This window comes from Castor canadensis, chromosome 18 (assembly GCF_047511655.1).
Source record: "Castor canadensis chromosome 18, mCasCan1.hap1v2, whole genome shotgun sequence".
NCBI classification, from domain to species: domain Eukaryota; kingdom Metazoa; phylum Chordata; class Mammalia; order Rodentia; family Castoridae; genus Castor; species Castor canadensis.
The window spans coordinates 43,556,560-43,570,171 of NC_133403.1; the positions used below are offsets into that span (position 1 = coordinate 43,556,560).

Below are 13,612 nucleotides of genomic sequence, written 5' to 3' on the forward strand. Positions count from 1 at the left end.
GCCTATAAGGAAATACTGAGAGAATCATAAAGAAGCCCCCCTGGAGCCTTGATCTCATTCAGAAAACCAACTTTGGAAACAATTTAAAGTTACCTGTGATTAGGCAACACTTAATGTATAGCACCTAAACAGATAGACTCACTGATCGGTGGGAAATACAGAGTATAAAGGAGTAATTGCAGCACATATGCTAAGTGTTCTTGTGGAAGTGAGTCCAAGGTAGGAGGGCATCTAATCAAACTGAATTCAAACTCAAGGAAGGATTCCCTAAGGAGGTAAATGGTAAACTCTGCTAGGATTGGATGCAGCTTGCCCATTCAGTATTTGTGTATGGAAAACATGGTCCCCAGTGTTTTCCAGATTGATGTCAGAAATGATAGAACCCTGAAGGAGTGGAGCCTAGTGGAGCCTCCTGTGATTCAGGTTCTGTCTTTGGAAGGAATTAATGTTGCTGTCATGGGATTTTGGTGGGTTCTCACACGAGTTTTGTTATTAAAGGGTAAGACTGGCCCCTCCCCACTACCTAGCCTCCTGTCCCACCATACTATCTCTCCTTTTCACATGTGCCTTCTATCATGACACCATTCGCACGATGTCAGGTGATACTGTCCGGGGGAATCTCACTTAAGAACAAATCAAGGAGGATCCTTGAGACTGATCCTGGACTCTCAGTCTCTCAAAGTGTGGATTAAATAAACCTCTACTCTTTATAAAGTACTCAGCCCCAGGTACATGGACATAGAAACAGAAAATGCATCAATATAGGATCAAAAGAGGACCAGGAGTCATCTTCATAACAGAGAAGTTAGCGGGCCTCGAAGTACCTCCAAGCATTGACATGGGTGTTGGATAAAGGGGACTTAGATGGGACTGGAGAGATGGGAAAGGGACAGACATGAGAGTGCAAGTCTTTGCTTAAGAGTGTGGCCTTTAAGGGCAATGGGGAGCCACAGAACGGATTTGAGCTGAGATTAGCACTTTAATTTAGAATGATCACAACGAATCATTGTGGACTGGAATGACATCATAACAGGATAACAATTTATAATAATAATAGATATAATATTATATCTATTATATGTCAGACTTGACCCTAAGCTCTTTGGGTACATTAGCTTATTTGATCTGTTTGTATGTATTTACATACGCACAGATGTATGTGTGTGTGTTTGTGTGTGTGGTGTGTGGTGATAAACTATTATTTCCACTACCTGAGGTGGATAACTATTGTTATCCCCATGTACATATGGGGAAACTGAGTCAAGCACCATGGTCAGAGTCACACACCCAGTAACTGAAGGAACCAGGATTTATTCTTCATCACATGGTTCTTCAGAATGTAGCCACATATGAAGATAAAATGTTTTAACAAGATAATCAATTTAAAATGAGATCTTTAAGGCAGGCTCTAATGTAATGTCTGGTGTCCTCATAAGGAAAGGAAATTTGGACTCACATATATGTGCACACAGAGGAAAGACACTGTGATGATAAAGCAAAGATGTCATCTGCAAGCCAGGAAAGGTACTTCAGAAGAAAGCTACCCAGCCCACACCTTGATCTTGGACTTTCAACCTCCAAAACTTTTAAGACATCCTACTCTGTGGTTTCTTGTAGCAGCCAGAGCACACTAATGGATCTTCACTTTTCTTTTCCTTTTGGAGATCTGCCACACTGCCATGGTCAGGCCATGTGATCAAGAGGGCTCACTCCAACCCATGATGGGGTGAACCCATGACCCATTACAGCCAGTGAGAACCTACCACACCACTGCGAATCAGAGCCTCCCACCCTGCGGCCATCAATGGCTGGTTGAAGGATGAGTCCATGGGGCAGTGAACCTAATCAAAGCTACAGAGCATCAGGACTTCATATTGTAAATGTGAGAATAAAGACAAGCTGCTTTCTGCTGAAATGGGGAACTCAAGGAGTGTGTGACTAGAGCCTTAAGGTCATTTGGAGAAAGTCTTCCTGGGATTGAGGGCTATATTAGAGAATAAGGAGAGAAAAATCACTTCTCAACATAGTATTTCATAGTATCCCATCCAGCCTGAAATCCCAAATCAGTCCCTGAATATGGGGTAGCAAATTACCTCACTTTGCATAAGCACGTGTTCTGTCATTTAGTTGAGTGAATCTTGCCTGATTAATAAAAGATAACCTCATGTAATGATAATTGCAAAGTCTCCTAGTTTTAGTACCACAGTCTTTTTACTGGGTTTTTAATCTCATCAGCTCTAATTTCAAAAAGTATAGCCCTTTTTCTTTCCATTTCTGACCCCAAACGTGGGAGGCTGTGCTTGACTGGAATTTTGGGTTGTAAAGTGCTCAAGTGCTGTCCAAAGCTAAGGCTGTTACAAAACCATGCAGGACAAGGCGCTGAGGTGGGAGGAGGCAGAAGAACCAGGCTACACTCTACACACAGCATCTGTGTGGGGTGAGTGAGTTAGTCAGCACCTCTTGTCATTGTAAGTGTTTGGAAGAAGAGCTGTGATAACATGTGAAGTGTCCAGTCAGTGCCTACACTGACAATTTAGACAACATATGAATGCTCATTTGTTAACATTTTTCATCATATTAGGACCCATAGTTATTATTTTCATATGCTTCTTCACCACTCACTAAGGGACAAACCAAACCTAGGCATATAGCTTGCACTCCGCTAGTGCAAAATACTCTCTAAATTCATATATAGGGATGACACCCTGTAGGAACTTTTACTACTTTTTCAGATGCTCTCCAGCTATACTATAAGCATACTAGACATGTACAGAGTATCTGCTATTTTCTTTGTGTCATGCTGTGTATGTATGCAAGATTCAGTAGTGAGCAACACAAGAACCAACTTTCTGTCTCTATGTTTGTTTGTTTCTTTTGGTCTGTCCAGCATCTCACTTTACCTATGTGAAATGCTTTTGAAATATGCATTACAGGATACATTGTTGAATATTACAAATTGTGTTTCATTAGTTTCAGTAGGAAAAAATTTATGAGTTCCTTAATACCACAATTATTATGCAACCCCTTATAACATAAATCCTGTAAAATGGAAATCATTATTCCATAAGCTAATGGTTGAAAGGAAGTTTTCCTTCAAAGATGATTCTGTAATACAATTGTCCACATTTTCTCTCCAATCACTTTACAGTGATAATGATATGATTCCATATTTACCATCAAACCTAAGCATGATACACAACACTCATGTAACTTAAGCCCTAAAGCCACCTCTTTCTCCAAAAAAAACTTAGCAAAATGTTAAAGCAAATAATCCAAGCACATCCAAGGTCATGATGATACTCCTTCAAAGAGCACCTGCATTTACCTTCTATGAGGCCAAACAGCCAACCTTCATCAACTTTATGACAACTCTGCAAGTGCACACAGCTATTCCCTACTTGGGGCTTAGAAACCAATATATGGTCCCCCAGAATGGGTCTTGTGCACAGGTAGCAGGGGAATTAAATGAGCCTGTTTGCTGAACCTGAGCAGGCAGATCTGGAAGTAAGAACATGTGTAGTGTGAGTATGCATGTGTGTGTGTGTGTGTGTGTGTGTGTGTGTGTAGAGAATATTAACAAAAGTAAAAGTCTTCTGTAAGCAATATATTCTTAGGTAACTTTTTAAAAGTTTTTCACAATGAATATATATGATGTTATAATTTAAAGACTGTTTGAATTAATTTTAAAACCATACTGTCACAATCAGATAATGAGCAGATGGGATATTGATTCTCAAGTGACAAACTTTGGCCCTAAATTGATTTTCATGACCAAAATCTCAAGCCTGGAATGGTGCCATAATCTCTAAGACCATGCAAGGATACAGGGAAAGTGGAATGAACTGAACCACTGCTTTCAAAATGATGTACGTAGGCAACAGGGTTGCTCTCTGATGAGGACAAGCTGTGACTCTGGCATTAGCAAGTCATCTCTGTCACATCCCTTCCTTCTCTTGAGCCCCATGTCACTCCAACCAACCTCCCACATATGTGACCTTGCCAGCTGCTGTCTTGACTTGAGCTCGGAGGCCCAGCTTTAGTTTCTTGGAGGAGGTCACAGTGAGTGTAGAGGACAGTTGCACAAATGAGAGCTTCCTCTGAAATTTGACCTGGAAATAGTATCTGGCCTCTGGCCTATGCTACATCCGAGGGCTTGATGTGTCCTGACAGGGGTCACCAGGGATTAAGAATGAGGACAACATCTGGAGAAAAATGATGCCCAAGCCTCCTGGCACCAGAGGAAGGAGTGTGTGGCTCCATTGAGCGATACTTGGACATCACAGGGACCTCACTTTTCTCTGAAAATATTCTTGGCCTTAAGGGAAAAAGATGGGCTAGGCTTTGAGGATTTTGGGATTCTTACAAAGGCTGAGAATATTGCATGTATGATATTTTATTTTTCTATTTTTTATTTATGTTTTTTATTATTCTTGTACTGGGAGTGCATTGTGACATTCACCAAAGTTCTTACAACATTTCATACTTGAATTCACCCCACCATCATTCTCCTTCATCCTCCTTACCCCCATTCTTGAATAGCTTCAACAGGTCTCACTTCTCCATTTTCTTTGTTGTTGTTATTTAAAGACTTTTTTTTCTTTTTTTTTGACTTTTTTTATTATCATATTATTGGTGTGCTGGGGGTACATAGTGACACATATAAAAGTTCTTACAATATATCATAGTTGAATTCACTCCCTCTATCCTTCTCCTTTATCACCCCTTCCAATTCCTGGAATATTTTCGATAAATCTCATTTTTCTATGTTCATACATGAGTACATAATATTCCTACCACATTCATCCTCCTATACCCTTTCCTTATATCCTCCCCTGTCCCACTGGTGCCAATCCCCAGACAGGAAGTTTTACCTTCCTGTTCTCTGTTTTTGAATAAAGGCATTTTTGTCTGTATGAGATATGCCCAGTATACAGAGAGTTCCAATGAGACTCCCTGTCTGATATTTGACTTTTAAATGTTTAGCACTGGAAGGGGACCACAGGCATTCCTATTAGGATTCTTTTAAACTTTTATTTATTTATTTTTTATTATTAGAATTCTTTATTTTGCCTTCCAGCTTGTTTGTGTACACATGGCTAAGCAAATGTTGGCATCTCCTGCATGCAAGATATGGTATTATTTAGTAAGTTTTGTACTGATTCTGTACCAATTTACCCAGAAGTACTGGCTTGTCTACAGGCACTGTAGCGACTGGGTGAGAATTCAGTCAGTTGTCTTTTCTTTTTGTTTTTTTTTTGCGTGTTTTCCTTTGCTTACAAGTAGAGGCATTCATTCTGATTTTACTTCATTTTACATGGAGTCTTACTTTTCAGTCACCAATATTTTCTGGATTGCAGTGCTGTCATTGGCTTTTATAATGCTACAGATAAGGGTACGAGCCCATTTTCTAGTATTTTTCATGGCATGTTTTATTCTGTTTTATACAAATATTCACTTAAGCCAATATATTTCTTTTAGTTTGGGGATTTTATATTTTTTCAGGGTTAATGGACTATTATTTTATATTTATGCTACATTTCCTTACAGACTGATATACACATTCTATTACTCCCATATAGAATGACATATTTTTTCCTTGCAAAACCTCTGCAATATTAATGCCAGTGAATCCACTATAAAAATTAGTCATTCTCCTACAAATATTCAACATTAAATTAGAATGTTTTATGCTCTGATGTGCCTTAAATGCTGACAAACAAAGCACTTGCAACTTGTTCTTGAGGGGACCCTGAATAAGTCAGATTTGTTGAACACAGAAGCTTCTTTGCATGAAATATTTTATTTAGCTTTCAAAACTCATGAGTTGCTATTAAAATGTACGAGTTTGGAGTGAGGCATCGGGGTGGAGATTAAAGCAAAACTTGTTCTCAGATGACTTGCAGCATCTGAATATCCACTTTAAAAATTTAATACATTTAATTATATGTTTGTGCTGCAATTGCTCAATTATTCTGAAATTGATTAGGGTCCATTTCACATTTAAAGAATATTTCAGGAATTCTTCAATAAGAGAGTTGCATGTGCAGCTATCATTTCATTGCTACTTACCTTATTTTATTAAAAGACTGATGTCATTTTCCACAGACCCTTTAAATGACCTTCACAATCAGGAGTGTGATGGCATTTAACTTCTCCGTGGATGGAGGTTTGCATAGTCCATCCTGGATAAGCTGAAATCATGGTTCCCAGAGTCCCTGTCCTCTTTGCTTCTGGATGACGATTGGCCAAAAAAAAAAAAAAAGCCCTTTAAATGTAATGTGGAAGATGGAAATGAAGCCAGACACTCATTGTTGAATGTCCTATGGACTCAGGTGGTCACTGAGAGCCACAAAAAAGCCAGTGGATTCTGTTCTTTCTTCTTTATCCTTTGTTTTTCATCATGCTTTTCTTGCTGTCAGCCCAAAATGCTGGCTACCAAATACCCCAGGCCTACTGCCACATCTCTGACCACAGGCCTGCAGGAGATGGAGGATTTTAAAACACTTTCCCTGTAGCTGGATCCACCTGGCCTCAGGATCCCCACAGTCATGCACCCTCTACTCATGCCAGTGTTTCATAAGTGCTAGGTAGTGATTTTTCTCTGGTCCTCCAACTCTTTCCTTAATTCTTTGCCTCCTCTCTCCCCCAAAATGCTTTAAAGACACATTCAAAATACATCCTTTAAACTAGAGAAAAGGTTAGTTCGAGAAGAATTAACTTAGAAGGTGAGACACATGTACAGGAAATCAATGCATGTCAGCTCCCTGTATAGCTATTCTTATCTCAACTAGCAAAAATCCTTGGTCCTTCCTATTATTTCTTATACTGTCTCTTCAACAAAATTAGAGATAAGGGCAAAATAGTTTCTGCCGGGTAGCAAGGGGTAAGGGGGGGTAAGGGAAGAGGTGGGGGGAAGAGGGGAGAAATGATCTAAACAATGTATGCACATATGAATAAAATAAAAATTAAAAAAAAGAAATACATCCTTTATTTCATAACATGAATGGAGGGACTTCTGTGATGAAACCCTGAATGATACATGGGTGTTTCATCCCCATGTAATAAGCACAATAGCAAACTATGCCATTATGACTTATGCTCAGTGTGAATGATGGAAGATGAACAGAAGATTTCCTTTTCTCTTTTCCCCAATGATGTGCCAGTCTTCTCTGGTTTGTGCTGCAGGCTTCTGAATTTGCCAGCCGTCTTGTACCACAAAGCAATCTTGTACCATGAAGGTCAAACATCAGACTCTCCCGCTCCACTGGGATTGCTACTTCCAGTGGCAGCCCTCAGAGTTGATTTCAGCTTACTCCTGTGTCTTCTCCTATTGCCCTTCCTTCTACCCATAGTCACATAGATGCATGAATGCATTTCTGTCCAGGTTGACCAAGTTGATGTTCAGGTTCCCATGGCTACTGGGAACTGTACTGCCAGTGTCCAGCCCAGGGTCATAGTCCCAGCCAAGGGACAGGAACAATGGGGCAGGATTGGATGCCTTCAGATCATTCTTCAGTGAGATGGGTACTGGCAAGCAGATGCTCACAGCAATGTTTGAAAACATGGAGTCCATGGGCATTGATGAAATTCACACTGGTCCCTACCACCAGCTCTTTCACCCTGAGCATCTCATCAAAGGCAGGGAAGATGCTTCTAGTAACTATGTCACAGTGCCAAGACACTAAGCTATTGACAAGGAGATCATTGACCTCATCTTGAACTTTCTAACCCGTGCCTAGGACTTCAGAGCCTTTTAGCTTTCCACAAGTTTGGATGGTTCTGGTTCACCTCCCTGCTAAAGGAATACCCCTCTGTTGATTACAACAAGACGTGTATATTAGTCAGCTGTCCATGACTGTAACATGGACCTGAAATAATAAACTTTACAAAAGGAAAGGTTTAGTTTGACTCACAGTTTTGGAGGTTTCAAATGATGGTCAGAAGGCACATTGCTTTTGGACCAGTAGCAAAGCAATATATACAAAATGGTGGGAGCCCATGGGAAAACAAGCTACTCACCTCATAGCAGCCAGGAAGCAAGAAGAGAGAGAAAACGTTGGAGTCCCAGTATTCCCTTCAAGAGCATACTGTGAATGATTTGACTTCCTCCCACTAGGCCCTACCTTCTAAAAGTTCTACCCTTTCCTAATAGTACCATGCTAGGAAACAAGTCTTCAACACGTGGGCTTTTAGGGGACCCTCCAGATCCAAACCATAGTGAAGTCAAAGGTGGAGTTCCCCATTTACCCAGGCCCACCCAGGTTTCCTCATCTGTTACTGAGCCCTACAACTTCATATTCCCCATCCTGACCCCCTTTGAGAACTAGGATTGTACCTTCTGAGGTCATCTGTGGCATCTTTTGTAGAAGCCTAGATATTGAGAGCCCAATTTTCATTAACCTTAACCAGGTTATTAGACAAATTGCATCTCCCATGATTGCTTTTCTCAGATTTGATGGAACCCTAAATCTTGATCTCACAGAATTCCAGTCACCATGATGCCCCCTCCCCTCATCCACTTCTCTCTGGTCACCTATGCCCCTGTCATCTCTCCTGAGAAAGCACACCATGAAAACAACTTTCTGTAGTACACATCACCAGTGCTAGCTTGGAACCAGCCAATGGCATGGTAAAATGCAACCCTGACCGTGGTAAATGCATGGTTTACTGTCATCAGTAGCACAGTGACCTGGTCTCCAAAGATGTCAATGAGACCATGGTGGCATCTAAGTTTGTTGGTTGGTACTCCACTGGCTTCAAGGTTGGCATTAATTACTATCCTCCCACTGTACTTGATGGAGACCCGGGTAAATTATAGCAGAAACTATGTGGATGCTAAGAAACACTCCAAACATTGCTGAGGCCTGGGCTTACCTGGACCACACGATGTTCCCATGATGTAAGGGATTTAAGAAATAAAACATAAATAAATATATAGCAGCAATGTTTATGGGTGTTGTTATGAAGACAGGTCATCCCCAGGGGCAACCACAGCCTCTTATCATCTAGACAAAAAAATGCCTACTGGGGACTGAATTCTGCCTTTTCTGATGCAGGCATGAAAGGTGTCACAGGTACTCCACTTAGAATTTGCTTACTCACTTCAGGAACCCAACTTTAGAACTCAGCTTCAGGAAAGGATTTTTTTCCCTTTTTCTCTCTCTGCCAGTCACAGATCACAGCTGTTTCTCTGTAACCCTAGATAGATTCAGAAGGATTTGGTTTATAACCATCAAATAATCGGGGGGAAGAAAACAAAGGAATCGCCATGTATTTTCCCAAGTGGTAAATGCTCCTGTGAATTTCAATGTTTTGTAACAGATTATTGAGACAGGGTCAGTGTGGTGGGTCTAGCTTAGGGGTTCTCAATTAGGAAATATCCAGAGATGTTTTTAGACAATTTGTTTAATCTCTCTGTGTCTCAGTTTCCCTAACTTGAAAGAATGTTTAGAAGAACATCTGAACTGAGTGAGAGTGTTCAAAACTCTGACTGTTACTGTAAGCTAGAGGGTTTTAATTTAATGCCTCTGCATTTCAGTCTCTTTGTTAGTAAAATGGGGGCTAGTAGTATTCAGTTTCATTGGATTCTTACAACAAATGGTCACGAAGTAAACACCATGTCAGGTTCTGCTGGGGGTTGGAAAAGCCGTGCTGGATGCAGTCATGCTCCTCGAACTCGCTGGAAGTTTAGCAGGATGACCTTGAAGACAGGCAATGAACAAATAGACAAAGAGGAGGGAAACCAGGGAACTCTGGGTACATTTTTATGGCTTTGCTGTTCCTGTTCTCTTAGGAGGAGGTGAGGGTGACTCAGACCAGATCTATCAGCCAGGAAGGATGAGCTGTTGAATTTCTCAGTTAACTGAGAAGTGTAGTGTTTGGGATGCAGAGAGAAGACAGAGGGAGAAGAGAGAAGAGGAAAGGAGGAGGAAGAAGAGGAGAAGGAAGAGAAGGAAGAAAAGGAGGAGTAAGAAGAGGAGAAGAAGGAGGAGGAGAAGGAGAAGAAGAGCTTGGGTCTGAAACTTCCACATATGCTGTATTTAGGGTCATTCTTCCACAAGGAATGAGTCCTTTTAGGCCACCCCCATCCCCTCTTAGGCTTGGTTAAGGTGACTTCCATGTGCCTCGGCTGAGGAACAAAAATGACTTCTCTAATGCTAATAAATCTCTTTTATTCTCAGTTATGGGATTTTTCCCCCCCTTTCTATTTTCTTTTAAATGCTTCCTGGCTCAGGATCCCTGACACACTATAATAAAGGAAACTGGTGGTGATACTTGACCCACAGTCCAATTTCCTCTCTGGGACAGGCTTCCCTGCCTGGGGTACAAGACAAGGATTGCTGCCTGTGGTTTGGGGAGGTGGGTCAGCTGGAGTGTGAGTGCTGTCTGTTCACTGGAAAAAGGTCCCGAGAGGGGTCCAGCTGTGACTCCTGCTTCCCCTCAGGTCAATAGAAAGAACCTGGATGATAAAGAAGAGAGGATAGAGGATGAAAATAGGAAATGAGAGCGAAAAGGGCAGATTTGGATTTCTTCCACCCGATATCAAAACCAAACAGAAAGGAAAAATCCACTCTTGAAGGAACAATTCTGCAGAGAGGTGACTCGTCTCCCCTTAGGAGTTAACCCTAGCACATTGTGCTTAAAACTCAATGAGTAAACAAGGGTAAACAAGTAAACAATCACCCCTTCTTCTCTTACCAGTTTCTGGTGCATTTTTGCATGCTCCAGTCTTGATGCATGCACATCTACATATAAGTTCTAATCAGGGATAAATCCATCTATGTAAAAATGCATTACTTTTTTACGTTTGTGCACCTTGTAGCATGTTTGGAAGATTGTGTGGTCATTAGTTTCCTAAGTCAGGAACGCCCAAGGCATAGTAGGATGTAAATAGCAATTTACAGGGAGGAGTGCAGGCTCTCTACCCTAGTGACCCTCTGTGCCTGGCCTGGGTTGGGGACCTAGATGGCACTCTTCTGGCTGCACAGCAGGACTGTGGGAACTCCAAGGTTCAGAGCCAGGGCAGCAGCTCCAGTCACAGGTAAGAGCTGCCGCATCTTTCCATCTTCCTTCCTAGCTCCATCATCTGCAGCCCAGGGGAGACTCTCCATCCGCGCTGTTCACGTGTTTTCTCCTTTCGCCAGGCAGCTAGCCACTGCCCAGGTCAGGCCTGGGAGCATGCGGGTGGTGGGACAGAGGGGCTGGGCCAGGAGCTCTGGAAGCGAAAGAAAGGAAACTTCTGTGGACACTGAAGATAGCCCTGTAAGAAAAGTTGTCAGGGCCCAAGGTTAACTGTGGCAGGAGTTGACAGCAGTGCACAGGACTTGGCAGGGACAGAACATGCCGCTTGACCTACTTGGCAGCTGAGAGTCTCCCAGGGCTCTGAGTGGGGACCGCAGGCCTAGGGGTCTTAGAATGCACTGGCAGGAAGCTGCCAGGGGCAGGTGCGGCTGAGCTGGGGGACCTTGAACAGGGGTTTTCTGTGGGAATCACGCAAAGCTCTGGTTCCATCAAGGGTACCTGTGCCAAGTGCACTCCCCTGGACAAGAGAACCCTCTAGGGCTCTGCAGACCACCGCGCCCACCTGACCACTTGACCACAGGCTACATACAGACCACTGAGCCAGGAGGAGGGGTAATGTCCCTTGTTTGCCTGCACCCCAAGACTCTACAAGACTTTGGGAATGGAAGTGGGTATTCTTTACATTTCTTTTCCCTCACCCATAGATTTTCTCTCTATATATCCCTAGCTTCTCAGTTCCCTTGAACTAAGATTTGGGAATCCCAGGGAAAACCATTCTCTCTGCACCCCTCCATCCCTGCCACACCTTTTGGTCCCAGCACCCAAGCTTACTTGAAGAGAAATGTGGTTTCATCCTGGGAGGATCTGAGATTCAGTCTGGTGTGGTTTGAGGGTTGCTAGTAGAAGTTGTATGACTCTTGGTGGCTCTGGTTTTTAGGGGATGTGACTCCAGACCCGGACTTGGCTTTCCAAAAGTCAATGCCTTGGAAATCTTTCACCCCAGTCCCTAATGAGCCCATTGGGAACAAGGCACAGAGTCCATGTACACACACACACACACACACACACACACACACACACTCACACTCACACTCACACTCATTCACATCCACATACAACTTAGCAGCTGTTATTATATTTCCATTATTATTATACACACTTGGGGCTGGAATGGAGTAGAGTAGTCCAGAGGATTTGGGAAACCAGAGACTTCCAGGTCCCTGAGAAGCTGGCATGAAGTAGCAGACACCTTGTAATTGAAATGACATAAACATCAGGGTGCAGAAGAAAGCCAGTGCCAGGGTATAAGAGACTGGGGCTACTGAGGGAGTCAGGAGAGGTGGAGTTTCCCCAGAAAGGTTTGGTTTGGAGCAGAGACAGGAGAAATGCTGGGAAAGAAGCTGTCTCAGCAAGCAGTAGCTTGTGCCAAGGTCCCATGACTGGAACTTGTTTGGTGTGTTAGAGGGAAAGATAGACCACAAGGGCATGGAGCAGAGCAGATAGAAGTTGGTGTGATGAAGGAGGTGGGCATGGAGATCACCTCCGATGCTGGCTTGGCAGTGTGTGTGCTAGACTTGATTTGTCCCCAGTGTCCACTCTTCTCCCCCAGGAACAGAAGCGCTGATGTTTAGCTGGGCACAGGACTATCCAGAATAAGGACTGCCTTTGACAATTTCTTCTGTGCTAGCTGTGGCCCTGGCACTGAGCCCTAAGTGTTGATGTGTAAACAGGACCAGCAACTTGAAATCTCAGGAAATGCACTTCATTGACTTTATTGATGACACCATCCATCCAGCATTGTTTTGAAACATTTGTGAAATGGCTATTAGGGAAACCCACCAGAGACTCAACATCCGTGCTTCCTTCTGGGGCCCGATCCCACACATAACCTTTTGCTTGTCATGTACTCAAGTCCCAGATGACCAGGAGAACAGCAAGTGTTCAGCATGAACTACAGTCTTTGTACGAAGATGTAGGCACAGTATATCAATCATCTCAGCCAGGAGATGCAGAGAGAACTGCCCAAGTCCAAGTTTCCAGATAGTATCCATGGGCTCACCTTGTAAACAGCTTTTCTAAATATAGCAACCTCAAACCTGCTCCAGGTGTTCTTTTCTGAACAGGTAAACATCCTCTGCCCAGTCCAAGATCAAGTCTGGGGTTATGTAAAATATATTAATTTTCTTAAATCTATCAGGATCCCTCCTTTGTGGGGAGGTAGAGATACACAAAACTACAGTCAATGCCTGGCACAAGGGCAGTTGTGAATTGTCCTCAAGGAAAGTGAGTGCACTGTGGGAGGGAAAGGCAGGGGTACTGCTAGACAGGGTGGAGATGGGGGTGGTGACTAACAAACACCTGCTAATAAGAAATTACTTTTCAGAGCCTAGCCCTGTGCCTAACTCTGCATCTTTAAATTTGCAGAGAATCAATCTATAATTAAATGTAATTGGTGGTTGCTTCTGGTGAAAAGAAAGATTTTTTCCTTGTGTTTTGGACTTGAGTTCAGCAATTCCTATTTAAGATTCTGCAGAAAAGCTTATCTGCCCTCCTCATTGACCAGCTAAAGACAGAAAAGGCAAGAGCTGAA

General features: G+C 42.7%; 1 pseudogene; it reads left to right on the top strand.

Moving 5' to 3' along the window:
• The first annotated feature begins 339 nt into the window (after positions 1–339).
• LOC109677142 (tubulin alpha chain-like) lies at positions 340–8,898 on the top strand (annotated as a pseudogene).
• The last annotated feature ends 4,714 nt before the right edge of the window (positions 8,899–13,612 follow it).